General features: G+C 41.7%; 2 protein-coding genes across 5 annotated transcripts in view; one reads left to right on the top strand and one right to left on the bottom strand.

Annotated features, from left to right (window-relative positions):
* The window catches only part of xit (ALG6/ALG8 family glucosyltransferase xit), a 221,739-nt gene that overhangs the window by 77,075 nt on the left and 121,396 nt on the right, over nucleotides 1–23,268 (bottom strand). The window lies entirely within an intron of this gene.
* The window catches only part of LOC136866071 (uncharacterized), a 215,096-nt gene continuing 202,736 nt past the window's right edge, over nucleotides 10,909–23,268 (top strand). Inside the window, exon 1 of one of the 4 annotated variants that reach the window (XM_067142720.2) lies at nucleotides 10,909–11,046. The gene's annotated coding sequence lies outside the window, so the exon portion shown is untranslated. Of the gene's footprint in view, nucleotides 11,098–11,443; nucleotides 11,504–11,539; nucleotides 11,612–23,268 lie in introns of those variants that run through there. The other 3 variants (XM_067142721.2, XM_067142722.2, XM_067142723.2) reach the window with 3 other exon arrangements.

The following is a 23,268-nucleotide window of genomic DNA, read 5'->3' as shown; positions in this document are numbered from 1 at the left end:
GACAATTTTTACAAACAGTATTATGTTCCAGCATTGCTGTCTTAAAATGTGGTATGACATTCCTAAGTTTTTTCAGTAGCTTACTGTAATATTGCAATTTTCAAATTAAAATTTCAAACAGCTCATCTTGTATAAACTTTGCTTCATACCTACCCATCCATTATGGATTTTCTAAAGTTACAAAGCATGTAACAAACAAAGATAATTCTACTAGATAAGCAAATTTTACTGTGATGCAGTTTTGATTGTAGAATTTTATAGGTTTTACCTAATCCTATAGCTCTTTCAACATGAATTCTTTTTGAGGCAATCCTTCTTGTTTCAAGATTTTCAGAAAGAGTAAACTGCTTTTTACCCTTTAAAAAAGGAGGGATATTTAAAGAGACACCTTTTACACATAGCAGGTCTTGAATGTTGAAACCCCTGTCAGCCATTACTGCATCACCTTCTTCTAAAAGTTCCAATAATCCAGAACGTATAAATAATTGTCTATCAGAAATGGCACCCCCATACACATCAGAGATGAAACAAATAAAACCAGATGGATTAATTCCTATGAGTACTTTGACTGTATTACAATTTTTATAATTTGAGAAAGTTGCTTGCTGAGCTGTTGGATTTTTTGGTTTCATTGTGGTGATTTCAGTGGCGTCTATAATTACTCTTGTTGTGGGATATTTCTCCTTAAATGAAAGTGGACTGTTGGCAAATACAGTATCCCTATCCAGCCAAATATTTAGCTCACTAAACTGACAATACATAAAATTAATCCACACATTGACAATCTGGCCTACCACAGCTTTTCGGACACCAAATGACAGTCCCAGTTCAACATCCGACTTGTTGGTTCTCAGTTTCATTATTGTCATAAGGAAGCAGTATTCTGGAGAAAGAGGAAACACCTGTAAATTAAAACGATTATCTCCAAGAATAGAGAACACTCAATTAAAATGGTCTAGGTCCTGAAATCCAGTATAGAGTAATATTGCATCTGGATTTGACATAATATTTTCAATATGCAGGATACCACACTGTCTTGTTTGAGTGCCTACATCTTTTGTTACTAGCACTTCTGAAGATGGTTCTTCTATGTTGGGCACCTCTTCAACTTCTTCAAATGCTGCTACCTCATGTGGATCTGCCTCCACCACCGCACACGGTGTTATTGCTGTTTTCCTACTTCTATATCTTCTTGCTCTTGGAGTTATTTCCCAGGTACCGGTGCCACACCATGTAAATATCGAAGGTACAGCGTGCTCCTTAAGTCTTAGTCTTTCGCCTAAAATTATTGAAAAAGGTCGTATTAAATCCTCAGAATGTCACTACCTTATTATAAAATTATTTTAAATTAGTACTAATTAGCTTTCTTACCAGTTATAGTAATGGCATAATCTTCAACTGTAAAATGTTTCGAGCAGACTTTGATATTAGGAGTCACATTTTTATTTCGGAGGTCCTGCCTACGAATTGCATGCAACCACTTTTTACGGAAAGGATTCTGCTTAGGAAATTGATGGTATGAATACGGTCGACCTTGATTCTGGCACATAGGGACACAGCAATAGTCGGGCATCACAATTTTCTTGTTGTCTTTACTGTCGTTACGAAATATTAAATCTTAAACTTCATCATTTAACTAGGCAACTTCCATTAAAAATACATACAAACAAATGACGATCGACAAGCGCATACCGGGTGATACTCGTGAGACATCTATCGGTAGTGTTTCAGTACATCCCTATTGATTGTACAATCTTATAGAAAAAGGTTTTACGTTTTAAGACTAGATGTCCCTAGCAACAAATTTTAGTGCTATTTTCTGTTCAGAGACTAGAACTATTATCGAGAATGTATTTGGAAGTTGGGTAACATAATCAACATTCAAGTGTTAATTTAACATTTTGGAGTTATCACACTGTTATTAAATTGATCCACCAATAACAAACTTTGATGTCAAAAATCTTTTCCTCCAATCAAAGTTGGCATTACAGAATTGGTCTAGAACTATCTATCAGCTCCCCATAAGAGCTGTGAATTTTTTGAACCTAACGTCTTGCTGCAGTGTACTACAATGTTCTACGTGATTGAGAAAATCTCCTGCGGGAGATTGCTGGGGCGGGGGTTGGCATGAACAGGCGGCAATAAACAAAAGTATGGCTGAATTTTAACTTTGTGAACATCGCCGCGTGTGAAGATAGGGAAGATTCCAGCGTGCCCCTCTTAACATGTAACTGTTAGGTAGTCCGGCGCTTCTTTAATTTTTAATGTAGGGCTTCCTATTTCAACTTTAATTTAATGTAGGCTTATCTAGGTAGTCTTCTGACTTCAAAATTTCTCCCCTAATAAGGATTTTGTTAAATGTAAGGACACACGGGTGTTTACCCTCGTTTCCCTTCTTCTAATTTCACTTTTAGGTGCTAAGTTTTGCAGTTTTACGAATTTATCTCCCTGTTTTCGGACTTCAAAATTGTCGTTCCCTACTCACCTTGTAGTATGGCTTAGCCTCTGTGTAATCGGGCTTTATATTCAGTTAGGTGGTTTTCCTGAATTTAAATTTTGGAGTGAGTAAGGGTTTCAGCCTCCATTCTAATTTTGTTCTCGGCCTTTCTACTTTACCGTTTATATTTTTTTCTCTTTCCCTATTCTGGCCGTGTAGTATAGGATTCGGCCTCTGCTTATTTCGGGATCTTTCATTCCTTTTCCATGTGCGGCTCCCCATTACATAAGGGTGGCGAAGGTAATCAATTAAGTTTTGAAAGGAAAATGCTTTTCCTGCTTAAATCGTCTGTGGTATTAGACGTATGTCATTAATGCAGTCTTCTGGCCCGATAAAGGGCGTTTTGTAAAATTACATGTAAACTGGACTCCAGGTTTCGAGACCCGTTGTATTAGAAGCTACGGCTTCTTTCTCAGATCTGTATTGACTCTACTTTTCCAAATTATGCAAAGGCTAATTTATTTATTTATTTATTTATTTATTTATTTATTTATTTATTTATTTATTTATTTATTTATTTATTTATTTATTTATTTATTTATTTGTTTGTTTGTTTGTTTGTTTGTTTGTTTGTTTGTTTGTTTGTTTGTTTGTTTGTTTGTTTGTTTGTTTGTTTGTTTATTTATTTATCTATAGCAAAGTATCGGAATTTATGACTAACTATTTTAAGAAGGGAGTTCTCCCGAATACTGTAAATTTTATGAGCACTTCGAGCCCCCATGTTGTAAATTTTCGAGCTATTAAGCACCTTGTTCCTTGTTAAACTGTTGCTGTTTTCATCTCATTTGAGAAGAAAGAAAATATATTTTTGTTAGCAATATTTAAATTTTGGTTTATGCTTTGTTCAGCCAATCTCGCCCGCCCCCCCCCCCCTCTCTCTCTCTCACTCTGCTCCGCGGAAATCACGGTAACAGTTTCCATGATTCCATGTTTCAATAATTCACTCTTGCAGCGTTGACACCAACTCTGTTCTAGGAGTGTGCTCTAAAAGGGGAAATCAAGGATACTTTTTTTCAAGTATTCTTGATTGAACTCCACTAATTTGTGTCCGCATGTTCCAGCCCTACTCGTAACCCTGTGCATGACAATCTGCAAGTGGCACTTGAAGAGTTTTCAAGGTGGACAGTATTTCATCAGTTCTTGTCTATTCTGTTTTCTTACTACAGTTCTTAAATTCACTAAATCTCTCACTAATTTCAAATGAACTTTTTCTTCATTTTAAAATAACAAAATGCAGAAGAGCAACACTCTTTTCTTTGGTCGATTATTCCATAAAAACTCACCCTGTTCACTTAGATGCGTCTGCAGCAGCAATTCGAGTGGCAGTTGGCACCACAGTGTCGCGACGAACTTTTCGAAATCGGTTACTTCAAGGATAGCTCCGAGTCAGACGCCCTGCGACGTGCATTCCACTTATCCAAGCGAGAGCTCTATGGAGGGTGGACTGGAAGTCCGTTGTGTTCTCCGAATAAAGTCGGTTCTGCTTTGGTGCCAGTGATGGTATGTTGGTTAGAAGGACGCCAGGTGAGCGGCTGCATTCCACTGTCTGCGGCGTCGACACACTGGACCTACATCGGGAGTTCTGGTCTGGAGAGCAATATCCTATGACAGCAGGAGCACTCTCGTGGTTATCCTGATTGCAGATGTGTACGTCCGTCGGGTGATTCCACCTGTTGTGCCCCCATTCATGAACAGCATTCCCGACAGTGTTTCCAAGAGGATAATGCACGCCCCCATGCCGCTGTTGTAACCCAATGTGTTCTACAGTGCACCGACATGTTGCCTTGGCCTGCTGGATCCCAGATCTGTCCCCAGTCGAGCACGTATGGGACATCATTGGACGACAACTCCAGTGTCATCCACAACCAGCATTAACCGTCCCTGTATTGACCAACCAAGTGCAACAAGCATGGAAATCCATCCCACAAGCCCTTCGCATACCACAGAGCCGGGATCGAACCCACAACCTTCGGTTTAGAAATCCAGCTATCTACATTCTGTGCCATTCAGACCGGCTTCCTTGACAAATTTCGGATGACAGCTAATGCATAAAACTTTCCCATCATAGCGCAGTATTCACATCGAGTATTCAGGAGCATCCAGGCAAGAGATATCCTTCAGGAACAAAATTGGTGAACACAGCTCCAGTTAAAGCGCCGGGCTGAGTGGCTCAGACGGATTCGGCGCTGGCCTTCTGACCCGTCAGCCTTGTGTCGATAAATTTACTGGAACATAAAAGAACTCCTGCGGAGCAAAATTTCGGCAACTCGGTGTCTCTGAAAACCGTCAAAAGTAGTTAGTGGAACATAAAATCAATATTTTTTTTTACAAGTTGCTTTATGCCGCACCGACAGATATATGTCTTACGGTGACCATGGGATAGGAAAGGGCCAGAAGTGGGAAGGAAGAGGCCGTGGCCTTAATTAAGGTGTCTGGTGTGAAAAGAGGAAACCACGGAAAACCCTCGTCAGCGTTGCCGACAGTGGGGTTCGAACCCACTATCTCCCGAATGAGAGCTCACAGTTGCACGCCCCTAACTGCACGGCCTACTCGCTCGGTAATAACATTATTATTCTACAGTAAGTGTAAGACTTTCTATCAAAAACATGATTGAATTCACGCTTAATCAACAACTTCCATCTCTCCGTCAAACAGTTGAAAGTCAGCTTGAATGTAATTTACTAGATTCTATTAAAGTCCTGACGAGTCACCTATAAGGCTTTATGAGACTAATTGCTATCTTTATACGGCCTCTCCTTTAGGTTTCATGGCTTTGCCAACATTTACTTGTCGGTGTGATCTGCAATCTATCATGGCAAGTCCAATGTTCAAAATAATTATTGCATCATATAGAAATTGATGTAAACATTCTAGGTGCTTCAAATTATTCTTTCGTTTAGTCAAATCATAACTCTGTTTGATGTTCTTCAATATTTCTTGTCTGTTAAGAAGATACCCTATGAGCTTATCTTCTTGTTTTCAGGTTAAGAATATTTTGCCGGGCTGGGTGGCCCAGACGGTTGAGGCGCTGTCCTTTTGACTCCAATTTGGCAGGTTCGATCCTGGCTCAGTCCGGTGATATTTGAAGGTGCCCAAATTCGTCAGCTTCGTGTCGGTATATTTAATGGCACGTAAAAGAACTTCTGCGGGTCTAAAATTCTGGGACCTCGGCGTCTCCGAAAACGACAAAAAGTAGTTAGTGGGACATAAGAATATTTTGTAATATCTTCTTCATGGTTTCATTGCAACAATATTATTGAATAATTCATTATGTGCAGAGAACTTATTAAAGCGAGATGTAATGGGAACAACAAGGAGGCGGGAGTTCCTCTCCACCTGACGTTTACATTTCTAAAACCATTCCTGTATTAGTTGTCTGGGGAGACTGATTACATCGGATCGAGTAAGATATTTTAAATTATTATTTTTATTATTATTATTATTTACAATTTGCTTTACGTCGCACCGATACAGATAGGTCTTATGAAGTCGATGGGATAGTAAAAGGCTTAGAGTGGAAAGGAAGCGTCTGTGGCCTTAATTAATGTACAGCCCCAGTATTTGCCTGGTGTGAAAATTGGAAACTATGGAAAACCATTTTCAGGACTGGCGACAGTGGGATTCGAACCCACTATCTACCGAATGCAAGCTGACAGCTACGTGACCCAAACCACGCAGCCACTCCCTCGGTCAAGTAAGTGTGCATTAGTTGCTTTGCTGAAGATCACAAATATATTCGAAACGTCAACAACCTGTTTTGGACCATACATTCCTTTTTGCTGAGTTTGTGTGTTTTTCGGCTTAATAAAATATTTTTGATTTTAATTTTAATTCATTTCCAAATTCCCCCAATGAATAAACTTTTTCTTTTATTTATTAAACTTGTACAGAGAGGATGATTACCTCATTGTAAGTCTTCTTAAACAAAAAATCATACCACCACTCACCTTGTATGTTCTGTACATACAACAGCGCCACGACCCAACCTGTATGAAGAACTTAATAGTAATGCAACAAAACTGAATGTATTCAGAATGTTTCAATTTTAAATTAACCAGTGTTTCATCGGTTAAAATGTAACAACTCTCTAGGACGCTGGCTGAGTCTTGTACGTGTTCAAGTTAAATCGGAATGCTCGCCAGTCAAAAAAAAAAAAAAAAAAAAAAAAGGCGTATGGTTTTCAGTGCCGGGAGTGTGTCCGAGGACATGTTTGGCTCGCCAGATGCAGGTCTTTTGATTTGATACCCGTAGGCGACCTGCGCGTCGTGATGAGGATGAGATGATGAAGACGACACATATACCCAGTCCCCGTGCCAGCGAAATTAACCAATGATGGTTCAAATTCCCGACCCTGCCCGGAATCAAACCCGGGACCCCTGTGACCAAAGGCCAGCACGCTAACCATTTAGCCATAGAGCCGGACTGCTCGACAGTAAACTAGTGCCTTATTTAACTTATGCTTTGGTGTTCATGTGCATTTTTGTTTAGTGACATTCGTGTGCATTATTATCACCAGTAATTACTATATTAACCCGCAATGAATAACCAGCTGCCCGATACAGGCCAGTTAAAACACTGTTCTATTAACCTTATTTATGGCACCGAGCACAACCAAACAGTACATCAAGATCAACAGCCGCAATCATCACCGATTTTACCTCAAGATTTCTCGAAGCATCTACCACAGCAACATTGCTATTCAGAACAATTACGTCAAACTACCAAACTCCGCCAGTCCAACGCCAACGTGCACCCTACTTCAGATTCGCAGGCTGTAAGTATGCAAATACTCCTGCCACCTAGATTTAATTATGCTCCTTGTGAAACAGTGACTGATGATAGTATACGATAGAGTAATGAAGACATGGACACTACTCAATCAGTGAATACACAGGATCGAATAGGACTATCAGCTCATCAACGTACTCTTTCCCCAAACGGCATCGCATGTTAACATCACAACAGAGTAGCATTCGTTATGTTCTCAATGTTTCTACACATGGTTTTCAGCCACTTAGTGATCTTAACAACACCGATGATCAACATCACGATCACGTAACTCCAACAATTACCGAAAAGACCTCACCAATCTGTTTACGTGAAGTGAATAATCATCAGCTACTAGTTCATGACACACACAAAATCGCCCAATCCGACTTCCATACACAATTCACCGGCAAGGTGGTAAAAATGTTCACTACCACAACAACAGGCTTTCGAGCGCTGACAGCATATTTCGCAATGCTACACTCACAAAAACCCTGCAGATAAAAAGTTTTCAGTAATAATACGAAAGGTTCCATATTCGCTCAGTGATCACTATATCTTTGCTGAATTACAAGAGCTCAGATTCCCAGTTCACAAGGTCACTCGCTTTTTAAATAAAGGATAAACAACCCACCCCACTCTGCGCAGTTGAACTCTCTGACACTGATGAAGGAAGGAAATACTTAACCTCACGATGTTGTCTCGCAGTAGAGTTAAAGTTGAATTACGCCATCATAGCAGCGATGTTCCTCAATGTACACATTGCCAAACTTATGGCGAAACTAGGATTATTGCCAGTTATCACCACGATGTGTTCGCTGCATCGAGTCTCATTACTCCTAATGCACAGTTCCCAAATCGGTTCCACCACAATGCGTCAACTGTCAGCAACATCACACCGCCAAGTTTAAAGGATGCCCTCACTATTTACAACTTAAAGAACGCACACTTAACAGGCATCGGCCAACATCGACCTCCTGGCGTTAACTCAGTTTCAGATTGATCCAGTAGGTTTTCATTAGCTCGCTGTGTCGAGCTGTTATTATGACCATTATTATTATTATTAAACATCTGTATTGCGTAAAGTGTCAATACACGTGGTTTGTTCCTAAGTAGCCTACACGGTTTCAATGTACCTCATATATTTGAGAAAATACGTTTTCTTCTGAGTGAAAAACCTCTTACGCTCGCGTACCTACTTATTATTTGTCATTTTGCTTTTGAGCTGCAATTTCGAACGCCCCAACTCGCTTCTTCGAAGGAGTTAGGGAATTTTCGATTTATTTACGTGTAATAATTTCGTGTGGCTATTTCTAGCCGAGTGCAGCCCTTGTAAAGCAAACCCTCTGACGAGGGTGGGCGGCATCTGCCATGTCTAGGTAACTGCGTGTTATTGTGGTGGAGGATAGTGTTGTGTGTGGTGTATGAGTTGCAGGGATGTTGGGGACAGCACAAACATCCAGCCCCCAGGCCAATGGAATTAACCAATGAAGGGAATCGAACCCGTGACCTCTAAACCGAAGGCCAGTAATCTAACCATTCAGCCAAGGAGTCGGACATTTATTTACGTATCTTAGGGGTATCGGATTCTCTGGTATCAAATTTTAAGTTTCTAGGATGCCTTCAATTCATGACTTCATGTCTATTTTCATTTTTATACCTACCCTATTTAATTCACCAAATTCGACTTCAATTCTTTGGTGTGAGGTGGTGGTGGAGATGATTATTGTTTTAAGAGGAAGTGCAATTGGGCAACCACTCTCTATTAACACTAATCAGAGACAAAATTGGAAGGGGTCTAATACTTCGAAAAATTAAGGTATCAGCTAAAGAAAAACAAGGGCCATGAAGAGTGTGAAAAATGAAAATTTTTTTCATTTCTTCTAAAAGTACAATCTAACATTAACAGCAAAAATAAAACATAAATTTGAAATAGTTGATTATAAAATTTAACTCGATAAATTGACTCCCTCGCCGTTCAAAATTTGAAATAGTTGATTATAAAATTTAACTCGATAAATTGACTCTCTCGCCGTTCACTCCATACGTAATACCGTCGGGGTCGGAAAAGAACAAGAGTTGACCACGGGAAGTCGGATAGTGCAGCCTGACACAAGTAAGTGGAAGCTTTTTTTTTTTTTTTTTTTTTTCAAGTTGCTTTACGTCGCACCGACACAGATAGGTCTTATGGCGACGATGGGACAGGAAAGGGCTAGGAGTGGGAAGGAAGCGGCCGTGGCCTTAATTAAGGTACAGCCCCAGCATTTGCCTGGTGTGAAAATGGGAAACCACGGAAAACCATTTTCAGGGCTGCCGACAGTGGGGTTCGAACATACTATCTCCCGAATACTGGATACTGACCGCACTTAAGCGACTGCAGCTATCGAGCTCGGTGTAAGTGGAAGCAATGCCAGGACTCAACTAAGGGCCCCGTGGTCACTAACCCACGCTCACAATTTAAGAGCCGTGGGGCCCTTTTAGTCTCCTTTTATGACAGTCAGGGTACACCGTGGGTGTTATTCTACCGCCCTCACCCAAAGGGGGTTCTTTGGTGTGAATTGCTGTGAATTGACAATTATTAGACCCTATACAAAAGATATCTTACATTCAATATGTAAGGAAAATCAAATTCCTGATTAAAACAATCACGTTTGATCCCCAGTTGTGAGTACAGAAAGCAAGCACCTGCAACTGCACAACCGTAACACGAAAGAAAAATAAGATGAACTAACACTTGATTTTCGTCGCCATAAGACCTATCCGTGTCGGTGCGACGTAAAAAAAAAAAAGAAAAACTTGATTTTTTCCTAACGAAAATGTAACAAAGTAATGTTGGCTTTGCTATATGAAGTATATATGTTTTTGAATATCGCATTTGCATCCACCAAAGAATAACCTGGGTCTTTAAAATCAGTGGATTTATTATTATTATTATTATTATTATTATTATTATTATTATTATTATTATTAACATTATAAAAATGATAGGGGTAATGCATTTCTTTTACTGCTGGGGACCCAACAAGGTGTTGATTCGGCCCTGAATATAGGTATTTATTATTTGAAATCCTTATTTTTTTTCAATTTGCTTTACGTCGCACCGACACAGATAGGTCTTATGGCGACAATGGGACAGGAAGTGGCTAGGAGTTGGAAGGAAGCGGCCGTGGTCTTAATTAAGGTACAGCCTCAGCATTTGCCTGGTGTGAAAATGGGAAACCACGGAAAACCATCTTCAGGGCTGCCGACAGTGGGGTTCGAACCCACTATCTCTCGAATACTAGACACTGGCCGCACTTAAGCTACTGCAGCTATCGAGCTCGGTGAAATCCTTAAAAGAATAGATCTCATGTAACTAGACTTAGAGTAAAGAAAAATCTATATAACTTATGTGCAGTAGTTCACTTTCTAATAATGCAGCTCTCTGAACGTGCTTGCACAGATTCGGAGTTGAAGGAAGGTCTTCGTAGCACTCTTCAAGGAGTTATTTGGATGCTTCCATAAATTGATTAGCATCGCATAATAAATTCAGTGCAACAATGCAAACGTATTCTAACTTATCCCGTGACTAGCTTAAGGTTTCTATAGCGACGAGGAAGTGCTCTGATTGGTCGCCTTGGCCGTGACGTCACAGAGACACCGTGGAGAAGGTTGGTTTAAGGTGGACGAGAGGGCCGAGCCAGTCGTGGGCTTCCTAACGTGGGGGCTCGAACCGCGGAACAGAGCTCTTCACGTTGTACACCAAAGAGCTTCCATAAAAGTGCGCATGAATGGCAAGAGAGGTAAGAAAAACAATACTTCATTGAGGACATTGCTGGCAACGCTAAGAGCCAGTGAGTTACTCCTTATATGTTGAATATAATAGCCTTTGCTAGTGGTGTCTTATTTTTTCTTGGAATTGCTAAAATATATTATTAACTACTGTAGCATTGTTTTTATGGTGTTTATTATTCTATGGAGCTCGGAAGTGCTGTGCGCGCGTGTGGATTTATGTCAATGAAATGCTGTACTAATTCTTTGCGTTGGATACGCTACATTTTAAAATGACTTTCACATTGCATTTTGTAATAGTGTGTCGGCGTAGCCTTCTACTCTAACCTTCTCTGGCGGTATAAATAGCACGGTAGAGGAAGCCGTGCCAGAATAGAAGTTCACCAGTCATGTGCTTGCTCTTAGCCCCATTATCATGTGCTCCAGTGACGAAAATTATGCTCAGGCCAAGATAAAACTTATTTACAGGTAGGTTATTTGGACCTCGAATATGAACCATAAGACGTTCACTGAGTTGAAAAAATTTCGTGTGATAACTGGTTAACGATCGGAACCGAAATATTTATCTGTACTGTTGTAAGTACGTGATTTAGTGTTCTCTCTATTACGTATTTTCATGTACAATCAATCACTACTGATCTGCATTTAGGGCAGTCGCCCAGGTGGCAGATTCCCTATCTGTTGTTTTCCTAGCCTTTTCTTAAATGATCTGGCACTGGTTAGGCAGAAGCATGGTGAACTAGATTTTCTAAACAGGTGTTTTTGGGGACCATATAACAGTGACAATGTTCTTCCAGGTCTTTATCCCCCAATGTATTCGAATCTGCAATCCGTGTAGATTTGGACCTAGTTTAAGGCCGGATGCCCTTCCTGACGCCAATCTTGTATGGAGGGATGTATACACTATTTCGAGTTTCTGTAGCAGTTGGTAGTGAGGTGTGCTGTATGACGATAAAGAGATGGGTATTAATATGAACACACACACAGTCCCCGAGAAGAGGAATTAAGAATACAAAGTGAAAATCCCCGGCCTGGCCGGGAATCGAACTCGTGGCCCTCTGAACCGAAGGTCACTACGCTGATAATTTAGCCAAGGAGCCGCTCGGGAATAATAATAATAATAATAATAATAATAATAATAATAATAATAATAATAATAATGTGTTTATTGCCCTTTTCATGTGCAGTAGATTGAAAGAAGCAACGCACTCCCGGAACTGACCCCAGAAAAAGCACCGGTTTCACGTTTAAACACACCCGACTGCACTAGAACTCGATCCCGCGGCCTTGAGAACAAAAGGCGAATGGCCAACATTCAAAATGTTACGGAGTGTGTTCTTCTGGTCCTACGTACAGCTGCTGGGCTGAGTGGCTCAGACGGTTGAGGCGCTGGCCTTCTGACCCCAACTTGGCAGGTTCGATCCTGGCTCAGTCCGGTGGTATTTGAAGGTGCTCAAATACGACAGCCCCGTGTCGGTAGATTTACTGGCACGTAAAAGAACTTCTGCGCGACGAAATTCCGGCACCTCGGCGTCTCCGAAAACCGAAATAGAAGTCAGTGGGACGTAAAGCCAATAACATTATTATTACTACGTGCAGCACACACTGCTTCACGTGCTAATAGGAAGGCAGCGAAGTTAGGCCGTATATATGAGGAAGACGTACATTTTGTAGGTGATTTATATACTTATCAGAATATTTTGGGGCCTATTTGTATAAGGGAAACCATGATTCATTTATGTCAGTAAACTTGTTCCAACTTGGCAGTCGATCAGTTATAAATGTGATCAATAATTTGGAGATGTATGCTAATTCAGGCAATTTAAGCACGAGTATTACACAATTTCCATTTTATTCGAATTTGATAAGAGTCTGTAAAACTAAATAAAAGGCATGATAATAGTATAATTTTCCTCAAGGAACAGTAGATGGACACTTCTACTTACATAATGTCACACTCATATAGACCAAGACGGTAAACAACATTTAGATTGGAACTCTGCCGACGGAGTGAGCGAGTGAGAGAGAGAGAGAGAAGAAATCGAAGCACAGCATACGTTTTAAAATGATGTGCTAAGCTTATACCACCGTACTAGCAGCACGGAATTGTATTAATATTTATGTAACTTAAAGAAAAGGAAGGTTACGTAATGTTTACGTTACAGTGGAAGGTGTCGTTGTTGATTCATTTTAAGAACTTAGGGCATATACTGTACAGCTACATACAGAATGTTCCCAAACATGTGGGAAGTAAGGGAGGAAAGGGCAGTACCCCCCAAAACACCAAATTTCCCTACAAGCATATGCCTCTCCGGAGGTCACACGCAATAATAATAATAATAATAATAATAATAATAATAATAATAATAATAATAATAATAATAATAATAATAATCCGCCTCTGTGGTGTAGTGGTTAGTGTGATCAGCTGCCACCCCCGGAGGCCCGGGTTCGATTCCCGGCTCTGCCACGAAATTTGAAAAGTGGTACGAGGGCTGGAACGGAGTCCACTCAGCCTCGGGAGGTCAACTGAGTAGAGGTGGGTTCGATTCCCACCTCAGCCATCCTGGAAGCGGTTTTTCCACTTCTCCTCCAGGCAAATGCCGGGATGGTACCTAACTTAAGGCCACGGCCGCTTCCTACCCTTTTCCTTGCCTATTCCCTCCAAACTTCCCATCCCCCCTCTAAGGCCCCTGTTCAGCATAGCAGATGAGGCCGCCTGGGCGAGATACTGGTCACCCTCCCCAGTTGTATCCCCCGACCCAATGTCTCACGCTCCAGGACACTGCCCTTGAGGCGGTAGAGGTGGGATCCCTCGCTAAGTCCGAGGGAAAAGCCAACCCTGGAGGATAAGCAGATTAAGAAAGAGAAATATAATAATAATAATAATAATAATAATAATAATAATAATAATAATAATAATAATAATAATAATAATAATGTCATCTCCCTACAGGCCATGAAGGCCCTTGGAGGGGTGGAAGGTAAAGGCTTCCACTATCCGTAACCTTGGCATTTAGATGGGGTAGAGTGGTTAGCCCTACGCCCGGCCGCCTTTGTCCCCAGGAATTAGCCTGGTACTCATTTTTGGTGTAGGCTGAGTGAACCTCCGGGCCATGTGCACCTCCGGAAGTGGAAATCTCTTTTCTTAAATGTTACGACTTCTTGACGGGGATTCGAACCCACGTCCTTCCGGGCGAACCGAGCACGCCTTTACCGCCTCGGCCAGGCAGGCCCTAATAATAATAATAATAATAATAATAATAATAATAATAATAATAATAATAATAATTTTGATTTTACGTCACACTAATTTCTTTAGTGGTTGTCAGAGACGCCGAGGTGCCACGAAATTTTGTCTGACAGGAGTTGTTTTACGTGCCGGTACATCTGCCGGCACGAGGCTGACTTGTTTGAGCTCCGGCAAATACCACCGTACTGAGCCGGGATCGTACGCAGCAGCTTGGGCTCAGAAGGCTAGCGCTTCTCTTGACCGATGCATTCATATAACTGAAAGAATTTCGACTGCTTGAAGTGTAAGAACATTGTCTGAAGAAAGCGAAGGTTCACGAAAGGCGGGCCTCGTAGACCCCTTAAGCATAACATCGAATGGATAGGAAGAAAACAAAACTTGATTAAAGCCGGTTACTGGGCAAGAAAGATGAGACTCAAAAAGGGTAGCAGTGACAAGCTCAGATTGAGTCCCATAACTGTCACATATTTCTCACCTCCTGCCTTGAAGGGGACGGTGCCCGATGGATGTCAGAAAGAACATTGATAACCCCATTTATTTACACGAAAGCCTTTTGCTGAGACGTGATAAACAAAGAAATTATCAACAAATGTAGAAAAGTCACATCTCTGAACAGCTTGTGTCAAGTTGGCAGTCCAAGTTAACTACGCATGGAGAATCTAAATTCATGTTGCACACTTTGAGGTCGTGCAGGGGGGGGGCGAGTAAATAACATTTTGAATAGGAACCTATGTTCGGAAACCACCTCTTGTTTAAACGTCCCGCACCGAGCAAGTGGTTGTGCGGTTTGGGTCATAGTGCTATCAGCTTGGATTCGGAAGATAGTGGGTTCAAACCCCACTGTCGGCAGCCCTGAAAATGGTTTTCCGTGGTTTCCTATTTTCACCTTGATTAAGGCCATGGTCGCTTTCCACTCCTAGCCCTTTCCTATCCCATCGTCGCCGTAAGACCTATCTGTGTCGGTGCGACGAACAGTAAAGCAGATTTTTTTAAAAATCCCGCATCTGCTGCGTCAGTGAACGGAGTGGAGTGCGTACCTTGTTGTTACACTGTTTCTGTACCCACTTACAAGAACTTTAAAAAAAGAAGAAGAAGAAAAAAGAAGAGTCGGATTCACGAGACCCCGGTGGAGTTAGAGGAAGATCTGCTTGTGCGTGTTTTGGCAGCGGCTGATGTTCGACTACCAGGTGTTTGTGAACGAGTGTGCCGGGACATGATACACAGGCATACAACGTTTGCATCGAAATGGGTGGTCGCCATGTCGAGTCGTTATTTTAAGTGAACACAGGAGCTATGCAGCAACAATGTACATACTTCGCTCTGGAAGTTACAGTACAGTATAAACACTAAGCATGGCCAACCTTTGACCCGTTTCTCTAATGGGGTCGGATATGAAAAGAAAGTAAACTCGTGTCCTTATCCCGAGGTGGTGCAGCTATTTTTCAGGTAAACGCCCGTTGGAGGTGAGTTGTATGTACCATTTTAACCACATGGCAGTCCTCCTACAATTCTTAAATTTCTGGTAGTGCTGGGAATCGAACCCTGATCTACGAGGACGGAAACTAATAGTATTCACCGTTACGCTATGGAGGCGGAAGGGTATGAAGTGAGATGAATCTTCCTAGCGAGTTTTTACGACCGGATTCCCTTCTAACCTCAACCTTCTCAGAGGAGTTAATGAGATGAAATGAATAACGTGATATATGATGGTAGAAAGGGTGAGGTTGAAACCAGGTGCCGGCACATGGCCTACTCCTGTCCAGCTCAAGGCTTAACCTTTCCATCCGACGGACGAAACACCATCAACAGCGTCATATGCACTCGATCCATATTTTTTAAAAAAATATTCGTGTGGCTATTTCTTTTTTTTCTTTTTTTTGCTGTACATCGCACCGACACAGATAGGTATCATGGCGACGATGGGACAGGAAAGGGCTAGGAGTGGGAAGGAAGCGGCCGTGGCCTTAATTAAGGTACAGCCCCGGCATTTGCCTGCTGTGAAAATGGGAAACCACGGAAAACCATCTTCAGGGCTGCCGACAGTGGGGTTCGAACCTACTATCTCCCGAATACTGGCCGCACTTAAGCGACTGAAGCTATCGAGCTCGGTGTGGCTATTTCTAGCCGGGTGCAGCCGTTGTGAGGCAGACCCTCCGATGAGGGTGGGTGGCATCTGCCATGTGTAGGTAACTGCGTGTTATTGTGGTGGAGGATAGTGTTATGTGCGGTGTGTGAGTTGCAGGGATGTTGGGGACAGTCTCTGAGCCAAGGGAATTAACCATTCAAGGTTGAAATCTCCGACCCGGCCGGGAATCGACCCCGGGACCCTCTGGACCAAAGGCCAGCAAGCTAACCTTTTAGCCATGGAGCCTGACAAACTCGTATCCTCATCCCGAGGTGGTGCAGCTCTTTTCATTAACACAAATGGAGGTAAGCTTCATGTACCATTTTAACCACTCGGCCCTCCTGCCATTCCTAAATTTCTGGCACTACCGGGAATCGAACCCGGGCCCCCTAGGACGGCAGCTAATAGTGCTAACCGTTACGCTACGGAGGCGGACTCGCTCCGTATGAAAACTGCGGAGAGTCTTGGGATTGAATCTCAGCTCTAGGTACGCAATCTAGTGATTAGAGATTGTATATCACCATCTCTCCCATCCTGCTGGACAATAATATGATAGTGAATACTATTTCCCCACCAACGGGAAGCGAACCGTCTAATCACAGTGTCAGATCGTAACGAATCACGGCCACCAGGCGGGTTATCTTGTATAAACACTATGCATGTTATATTTTCCTTTCTACTTAACTAGATAGCTGTACTGTCTGTCACTGATGAGCTACCGAACAATACAGGTCCACAGAGTTCCCAGGAGAAGTTAAGCAGCTCTTGCCATACAGAATGCCCAAATTGTATATTTCCGGTCATTCAAAAATGTAGGAAAATAACTGTTAACTCCGTGGTATATTTGTTTGGCGGTAAGAACCCATGAAACATAAACGAACGGACACCATGGGCCGATTGCAGAAACGATGACTAGTTTTAAGCCTTAGACATCGTCTACCTAATCAACGTCTAAATCATTCACGATCTTCCATTGCATAAACAATGTTCAGTCGATGTTTAACTAGACATCCCTTAAAGTTTCAATTATGGTCTGAAAATGGAGACAGAAGTATCTTTCATGCAACTCTTTGCTTGTCGCAACCAATGAAATTCGTCGGTGCGCGCGCCGAACGCCAGTCAGCTGTTTGTCTTCCTACACATTACTCAAATATGGCTGAGCATGACTTGCCCACAGATAAGAGTATCGCTTTCGGTGCAAATTAAATTTCATAATATTATCGTATCGACACTAAAGCGACACGCCACCGTACGGGGAAGTGTACCTTTCATTATAATGTTGTTACAGTGAGTGTAATCTACTCATAAATACGGTAGCTTCGACGAGGGGAAGATGAAGCAATAGTAATGTGTAACCGAGTGTGTTGTACGGGCCATGTAGCTTGCATTCTGGAGATCGTAGATTCGAAACGCATCATCGACAGCCGTGAAGATTGTTTTCCGTAGTTTCCCTATTTTTACACCAAGCAAATACTAGGGCTATTATTATTGCCACGGCTCTTCTTCTCCAGTCCTCTTTAAACGATAATCACCACCACTTGCCTTTTCCTATCTGATAGTTGCCGAAAACCTATAAGATTATATATATAAAAATCCCATACAACCTACTTTTTAGTTTTCACTATTATGTGTGTTTATTTGGCAGTAAATATAAGTGAATCTCTCCCGGTTGATGTATGTGACAGCCCTCAGACGATCGGGACACGTAATTATTATATGTATGTAGTCTAAGTGACCTATAATTCCATGGAAATTACCCCATGTATATAATAAAATATATCGATTGCCAAGAATTGTATTCAAGTTGACAGTTACCGGACTGTCACTTTGTCAGTCTCAAGAAACAAGTCTCTCGTAAAGCGGAACCTTATTTTTTGATTATCTCCCCGTGCATGTCAAACGGATTGCTGCGATTTATCAGCGGGCGACCCACAGAGAGGCCGTCGGGCTAACCTTTCTTCCCGGAATCGTCTCAGCATGATAATACAAATTACATATTTTACGGTACATAACCTCTGATTGTGATTCACTCCTGTCATTTGAGGTTAAACAGTGCTCTCGGCAGTGTTTAAACATGAGCGGTTGAACATCGGTTTTGGACAGTGTCTAAGTGATAAATAACGTCTCTGCAATGCGGCAGCCATACTTAGGCATTGTTTAACCGTAGACATCGTCTAAATGCCGTTTCTGCAATCGGCCCCATATTTTGCAGAACTTTTGTTAAGTTCAGTTTTACGATACAGCTAATATTAACAGAGACAGATGGCATTAATCTTGTTCTGACTCCCTGAATATTGTTACGCTACCCTATAGCCTAGTGCACAACTCCGCTATTCCTGAGCTCAAATACGGAGCTGCGAGATATTCTGTTGAGTCATATTCCCGTGATGTCTTAACAAACAAACAAACAAACAAACAAACAAACAAACAAACAAACAAACAAACAAACCCCGCCATTGTGTGGGAGCGGTAGAATGATACCTACGGTATCCCCTGCCTGTCGTAAGAGGCGATTAAAAGGAGCCCCAGGAGCTTTTACTTTGGGAGCATGGGTTGGTGACCATGGAGCCCTTAGCTGAGTCTTGGCATTGCTTCCACTTGTGCCAGGTTCCTCATTTTCATCTATCCTATGTGACCTACCTTGGTCAACTCTTGTTCTTTTCGAACCCGACGGTATTAGGTTACGAATCCTAAGGAGTCTTTCATTTCCATGCCCTTCATGAGCCTTGTCTTCCTTTCACCGATACCTTCATTTTTCGAAGTGTCTGACCACTTCCATTTTTCCCTCCAGATTAGTGTTCATAGAAGATGGTTGTCTAGTTATACTTCCTCTTAAAACAGTAATCACCACCAACCAACCAACCAACCAACCAAACAAACAAACAAACAAACAAACAAACAAACAAACAAACAAACAAACAAACAAACAGACAGACATGTGGTCAAGAAACCAACCAAACCTACCTTCGACTTTTATCTAATCCGCGATTTCTTAAAAATCGATGTACCTGTTTGAGGTAAAAAATTGAAGTGTACGGACAAAAATAAAATGTTGTATATAAACACATTTCAAAAAAAAAGAGAGATATATATATATATATATATAGAGAGAGAGAGAGAGAGAGAGAGAGAGAGAAAATTAGGGGAACATGTTTCGTAAAGTCTGGTATGTGAACGTTAATTTGGTAGATGGGGTTTCAATGGTCGTACAGCATACCTTGAGACCTTAGCTACTCAGGGTATGCCAAATCGAAGTTATACTCCATCTGTAGGCGTAGCCATGCATTAAACTGTCAGGTGCCCCCTCAAAACAAAATGAATAGAGGTGCGTCCGTGTGTCGTTGTGAGGTACGCAGATTACTGCGGTCATTTGAGCACGTTGTAAGTCAACCAGCACATCCCATGAGACATCTTAACGAGGTTCAAGTCATAAGGGCCGTCGCTTTGATCCAGGAAGGATGGACTTTTCGTCGTGTTGCTGTGGATCGCAGTGTCTCTCCGTCAGTTATTCAACGCTTGTGGAATCGCTACAATAAGACAGGCCAGTTCACAAGGAGGGTTGGACAAGTTCATGGACGCATGACAAACCCACAGGATGACCGATATCTGATCAGACCTCAGTAGGGTCACTGGGGTCACGGTGTCTGACCAGACAGTAAGGAACAGAGAAGTGTCCTTACGACCCAGACATCCTGTTCGAGTGCCCCGTTAACGCAGCAACATCGCGCAGCTCGCCTTCTGTTTACCCGTACCCACGTCAACTGGCATCTTCGCCAATGGAGACCTGTGTTGTTCACAGACGAGTCCAGATTTCCCCTGACACAGCGTGATTGACGTCAACGTGTATGGAGACGCCGTGGTGAGCAATATATGCTAAATGTTGTCCAGGAAGGCGACCGATTCGGAAAAGGTTCTATGATGGTGTGGGGTGGCATCTGTATTGATGGCCGTACGGATCTTGTCGTCGTCCGTGGTAATCCCTACCGCTGCGGGGTATATCGAGCAGATACTGCTACAGCATGTGTTGGTTGCTGCATATGGTGTTGGCCCTGATTTCATACTCATGCACGACAATGCCAGGGCTCATGTAGCGCGCATCACCAGAGCTGTCTTGCGAGAACGGGACATTCAAGAGATGGAATGGCCAGCAGTGAGTCCCGACCTTAATCCCATCGAGCATGTATGGGGTAGGCTTGACAGAAGTGTTAGTGGGCGTCCTGTTCCACCATATACTTTCCAAGACCTCGAACAGGCTCTCATTGAAGAATGGGACCTGATACCGCAACGTGACCTCCGTCGACTTATACGGAGCATGCCACTTAGGTGCCAAGCTGTGATAAATGCTCGTGGAGGACGTACACCATACTGAAGCTCTCCAACTGTGATAAAAATCCACCCTGGAGGACTGTTATTTTGTTTTCGCCCCTATTTGTAAATTTCCGTTTTTGTTCTGAAAATGAACGCCAATCCATCGATGTTGTTTTGTATACTTCAACGGTAAAGAACAAAGGTTTAGTTGGTAATATACCTGGGTGTGAGGTATTGTTTTGTGGAATATGGCATACGTTCAAAAACATGTTCGCCTAATATTTTAAACTGTTTAGATTAAGAACATATTATTGAGGGGACGATGACCTCGATGTTGGTTGCTTAAAACGACAATAATAAACATCATCATCATCATCATCATCATCATCATCATCATCATCATCATCATCATCATCATCATCAATTTATTCGTAAGGGTTCTCACTGACTGTCCTGGATTCCTTCCTGAAAATATTGAGCATAGAAGAGAAACGCATTACCAACCGCACTACTCAAGTGTCCAATTAGAAAATACAATAGTCAGGATAAATCAGCCTTAAGCGTCATTATACTATTATCCAGCTCCTTGGCTGAATGGTCAGCGCCCAGTTGCCTGTGGTCAGTGACGGGAAACGTACAAAATAAAAGTAATTGGGATAAATTACTGTTACATGAGAAATATTTGACTTAATCACAATTATTAATTACTTTTTCAACAAGTAATAAGTAAAATTACAATGACTTCACAGAACGCCGTAAACTGAAATGTTTTTCACATGGGGTAAAGTTTCCAAGAAAAAATTTATTACTACATTTTGTGTTTATTTTCATTATTTTTAAAATAGAGGCATGAAGTGGCTGTCAAACACTAAAAGAGACCGAACAAACTTTCGAAATGTGCACTCCCAAGCAAAGTTTGCATGTCAGTTTCGTGTTTTCATTATTTACAAGGCCAACTATTTCAAAATATTTATTCAAATAGGGGAATGGAAATTCCTTAACCTCTTCCTCGTCAAATGTTTATTCTGGTTCTGTTCTCGACCACACAGTACACGATTATGTATGTATGTATGTATGTATGTATGTATTGGAACCTTTCCCACCGTCCCCCATGACTCATGGGACCATGTGACAACAAACCAACCCTTTCGGGTCACGAACACATGGGACCATGCTCCACGGAAGTCGATAGTCAAGGGATCTTTTTGGTCTGTGCCGATTTCTCCTCATTGGGATTGTATACTTAATCCACTAACATGAGAAGTTATCAGCCATACGACTCAGCTAGATCACAGCTACTCTCCCGTTCCTGAGGTCTGAACACGGACTCCTCAGGGCCGAAGAACGTTCGCGGCATATAGATGCTATCAAACATAAGCTATCTTAAAGGCCTACAATGAACGGAAGAGGATTCTGGATGCATGTTTTTCGGTATAGATAGGCATGAAATCGTTTAGAACAATTTTCTATTCACTCGGTGAAATATACAAAAATTTACATACACTCTTGATCCTTTTTACACAGTTGATATCAGCAATCACTTATTTTAGCAGCGGAAAAATCCGGGCTGCCATTGACATCAGATGTTACCTCCACATTCCACAGACCAAAATCTATGTGGACGGCAACGTTAACTGGTACTCTCTTTAATCCAATTAAATTTCCCTTTTGACACAGACGTAAATATCCATATCCCTCTCTACCAAGACAGAGAATTACCGAGAGGTTATTAATATGATCTCACCTTTTCACATACTATCACTTTGAATTGCCTGTGTCCTATATTGCTTACATAACTATTACATTAGTTTGGATGTATGCTACACAAATTGTTTTGTGTATTATCGCGATTGTTTTGTGCGTTCCATCCCCCGGTTACCATAAACCACTTGAGTACGACATACACAATAAAATGACCCTATCATATTCACAAAAACAAAACAAGCCATGTTCCCCCCCAATGCGAGTATACCATGGGACTGAATCCCGTATTACACATTAGACTCTATTTACACAAAAGAAAAATGTCCGCTTTTGAATGGTCGGCTAACTTAAGAAATCACGAAAGTAAATATAAAAAAACATAATTAATCCGAACATTCTGACCATATCAGAAATCCGTCATTAAAACACGGAGAAAGAAAAAGAAATGGACTCAAGTCTTCCATATAAAATTAAACACAGACTTGAACAACGAACTATCACTTGCGATCACTACCAGTGGACTTTCACGAAGTCTAGATTCAAATCGACATCGATTATAAGTAAACAAAACACTTCCTGGAAAAGAAATATATCAAACACATGTATCAATAAAGACAATAGCTGTAATTAACCCGTTGTAACCAGCTGTCTTAGCGAGCTGTTGATCACTGCTGTGCCCACACGAGGTTCGAACCTGAGACTCTGGTCGTCTCCATCCAGGGTACTGTAATCAAGCCCTAATTAATCTAATCATGTATAGAACAGTCATAACAAAAATAAACATCTATATTGCTCTATGGGTCATGGTCTACGGTGTGGCAATTAACGAACTCGCTGTCTTTA

The sequence above is a fragment of the Anabrus simplex genome, chromosome 3 (genome assembly GCF_040414725.1).
Source record: "Anabrus simplex isolate iqAnaSimp1 chromosome 3, ASM4041472v1, whole genome shotgun sequence".
Taxonomy (NCBI): domain Eukaryota; kingdom Metazoa; phylum Arthropoda; class Insecta; order Orthoptera; family Tettigoniidae; genus Anabrus; species Anabrus simplex.
The sequence above is the reverse complement of the archived record's forward strand: the minus strand, read 5'-3'. Positions and strand labels throughout refer to the sequence as shown.